Source organism: Aptenodytes forsteri, unplaced genomic scaffold (assembly GCF_000699145.1).
Source record: "Aptenodytes forsteri isolate BGI_AS27 unplaced genomic scaffold, ASM69914v1 Scaffold33, whole genome shotgun sequence".
Lineage (NCBI taxonomy): Eukaryota > Metazoa > Chordata > Aves > Sphenisciformes > Spheniscidae > Aptenodytes > Aptenodytes forsteri.
In genome coordinates this window covers 528-4,421 of record NW_008795037.1, presented here as the reverse complement: position 1 = coordinate 4,421, position 3,894 = coordinate 528, and the positions used below count along the sequence as shown (strand labels likewise).

Below are 3,894 nucleotides of genomic sequence, written 5' to 3'. Positions count from 1 at the left end.
CACTACATCTACAAATGTTTATTATAAGAATATAACCATGTTGCTGACTATACAAATCAAATGCTCATTTTTGTTTGTGTTTCACTTACATTAGAAGATGGTAAGAAACTCATCTATTTGCTAGACAATCTGAATTCAACTGAAATGCATTAAAGAGCATTTTAACTTTGCAAGAACTGCGACCTTAAGAGTGTTGCTTACTTTCTTCTTTTGTGTATTTATCAAAGCATGTACATTTTATCAAAGCATTTAATTGGTTTATTTAACAAGAGAGGCAACAAATTTACTCATTATATGAACAAACTACTTCTCGGAACCAAGGAGCTGATTTTACAAGGCTCCTGGATGCCTAAAAATGCAGGTAAATATTCAGTGGGAATGATCTCCTTCCACTGAGATTAAAGGAAATTTGGGGCCTAACCTGTCTAGGCACTTAGGACAGCCGGCTTACCTGGACTGGAAAGTTACTAAGTATCTGCGAAAGACTGGCTGTAAGTCCTTCAGCCCTTAAAAACTTTTTTAGACCTACTCAATCTCTTTTTAATTTATAAATTAAGGGTGGAAGTTTTTTTTTCATTTCCTAGCCAGCTTCTCCATTTTGAAAGCAGTATTCAAAAAAGAGTTACAGGTCCCTAGCATCAGCTATTAAAGCCAAAACGATCAGACTTTCAGTTAAGAAAGAAAAAAGAGCTGACAACTGGAAAACACACAAATAGCAGAGCTTGTTCCCCTGTAGAGATACTTGGCGCAGCACATTGCAGTGGTATCTTCAAAATCTGAACTAAGCTTGAAAATTAAAGATGCTTTCCCTGGCTCACTACAAAAACATAAACTTCAGCTCATTAAAATTAATCAACATATTCTGAATGTTTTAAAATTTATTAAAATCTTTATCACTAAAATAGGCTGAGCATAAAATGTAATTATAAACTCTTTCAAACAGCTGAAATTTGATTACATTTCAGTATTTTTTATTTCTTTTCCTACGACGCCAATTTCAGGTTCACTATTGCTGAAACGATGATACTGTCGCAATGTGACTTAGGGAAAAATGAATTTTAGGAAAAATTTTAGGAAAATAGGAGTTCAGGAGTCTGTGAGACTAAAAGGACAGAGGCGTAGTCAATACAGGAAAAAATAAATTCTTTCTCTTTCATTTCTGGGAAAACCAAACCAACTTGCCAACAGCTAAAGGTTGCTGAAACTGCAAATGAAACCACACAGTAGACCAGAAAAATCTGGCTTTATGACAAATTCAGAAGACCCAAACAAGGACAAGTACCAGCAATGAGAGACTTAAAGTTTCTATCTAATTCTACAGTACATTGCCTTTGCCTTGAGTAATTGCCACGTGCATTCAGCATTGCGCACAGCTCTGGGAAAAAGACAAAGCAGAGCCTCAATCTACCACAACTAGAAGATTGTAATTGACCAATCTGTCAGGTATTTTCTCCTTGTCCTAATTCTTGCCACAAATCAGTTGTTTGTTTTCACATATCAGTTCTTCTCCCCATTGTTACATGCTTAAACACTTCCATGCTGATTTCTGAAGGCAGGAAGCTGTCTATAGCAAGCAATGAGAGCCTGAGAAAGGGAACAAATTTCAGGAGTTGGAGGAGAGACCTGGGACTGGGAATAAACGGGGAGCTCTGGAGACAGGGCATCGGAAATGCAGGGGTGTATGTGTACAGCGGTTGGGACTCAGAACAGATACGCGAGATAACTCTTATGCATATGAGGGGGCAGAGAGATGGGACCTCATCCCCCTTACACAGTGACAAGTCCCCAGCATGGGGCAGATACCTGCCCCCGAGAATGATCCCTTCGAAACCAAACCTTTTCCACCTCATTCACTTGCTGCTGCTGCCTATCTAAGCCCACTCATTTCCATAAAGGCCCATAGAGAGCGTGGCTACCCATCACTGCTGCCGCAGCCACCGCTGACAAAAAGGGCAGCGGGGCATGCCCGGGTGAAGGTTCCAGCCCCCATTCCTGCAGGCACAGGAAGCCACGCTATTGCACTGAACGCAACCCCGAGAAAAGGCACATGAACATGACCTAGTTAAAAAAACCCAAAACCTAATACAGGGCACCTTCTTGGAATTTCTGCATATTAACTATTCTTTTCCCCAGGTTGCTCGCCTTGTCACAGCAGGTAAATCAGGAGGCATAACAGAAGCAAACACATGCCTCGGAGTTGCAGGTGCCAACAAGTGTAGTGAGCAAGGAAAGAGGCTGCCTGAAGAAACAGTACGGCTTCTCTGCTTTACAAAAGAAAAGATTCTACCTGAAGAAAAGGATTTTACCCCTTATTTTGCACCTAATGTTTGCTTGTTGTTAAGCCAGTCACTTGAATCAAACTTTTTAGAAATGGTTACTACACTCCAACTTTTCCAGACACCCATCCTGCAATCTGAGAGAGAGATTTGCAAAAATGTTGACCCCTCAAAATAAGAACTGAATTCAAATGCAGCTCTGCTTGAGTACAGTGTCACACAATGCCAACCACTGAAAAAACCATCTTTGGCTTTCAGTTTGGCAAAGCAAGTGGATACTTTTGACTTTAACAACTATTTTAACGATAGGAGAACAGACAGAGATACTAAAAGCATCCTCATTTCACGTTGCAAAAATAGGTTCAACACTAATGAAAGACACTGATTCAGACCAATGAGATCAGAGAAAACCCATAAAGTGAAATTAAGAAACTCCATCCCCATAGCAGAGTTGGAAGAGTGTTCAGCAAATAAGGCCTGAGGACTGAGCACTGAACAGTAAGAAAAAGCTTGCTCATTAAGCAAATACCTTCCATTCTGCACAACAATTGAGGAAAGGGCTCGCAGGGAAAAAAAAAAAAGAAAATAGTATTCAATATGATTAAAAATATGATCACATATACACAGAAGGCACGGACTTATTGTCGTACATGTAACGTTAGCACTATCGAACAGATGAGTGTGTGGTTTTCCAGCCTCTAGAACACTTTTCATCCCAGTGCATGTGCAACACTTTCTCAGCCCAAGCCAACTTGTCTTCAAATCTTTCTTGAATAGATCTCCTCAGTGCAAAGTGAAAGTGGAGTGGTATCACACAATTTTTCATACTAAAAATTAACTACTGTGAAAGTGAAAGCTTTCTTTTGCAGTAAAATGGCTGACTGCAAATCATCTGTGTCACTGCAGTATCCAAGCACTGCTGACACTAAACAAAAACCCGGTTTTTGGGAAGGCACCACATATGCTCCATAGCTGCAGGGAGGCACAGTAGGAAATTCATCATATAGTTGCATTTCTCTCACTACTTCATTCATGCCAGCCTAAGGAAAACATCAAAGTTCTTAATTTTACCACCGTTGCTTTTGGGTTTTTGACAGGCTTATGACACAGCAGTGGATCAGAATGGCAGTGCGTGCTGGTTAGTGACAGCAGAATGACACACACTGCTTCCAGAGTTATGTATTCTCTTATTCAATATGATTCAAGCTCAAAGTAATAAACAAATGGCTGCTTCATCCATCCTAGAGCAGTATGAAAAAAAACAAACCAAAATGTACAACTGGTACAGCTCACACCGTCAAGGGTGGTAATGTTGGAAAATGAGAAGATTAAGTATTTGTTTTTACCTTCTTAACAAAAGGTGAGCAGATTGCCATTCAGAGTAACATTCACACCAGCACCAAGAAGCCTTAAGTGCTGCAGGATTCAGTTCCTCCCCCCAGTGACACGGGAACTGATTCGTGCTTGTCCTGCACCTCCTTAGCATGACCTCAGACTAACCCAACCGCCTGAGTGCTGAAATGAATTTGCTTCTTCTCTTTGGGCTAAATCCAGGGAACGTCCCATGCAATGCTCTTCAGTATGAAGGCTCTGCGGCATGGATGGGACAACACAAGTT

General features: G+C 40.6%; 1 protein-coding gene across 1 annotated transcript in view; it reads right to left on the bottom strand.

The window, feature by feature from the left end:
* CUNH19orf12 (chromosome unknown C19orf12 homolog) overlaps positions 1–3,688 on the bottom strand; it is a 9,742-nt gene extending 6,054 nt beyond the window's left edge. The window contains exon 1 of the mRNA XM_009276698.2: positions 3,623–3,688. The gene's annotated coding sequence lies outside the window, so the exon portion shown is untranslated. The remainder of the gene's footprint in view (positions 1–3,622) is intronic.
* Between the last annotated feature and the right edge of the window lie 206 nt (positions 3,689–3,894).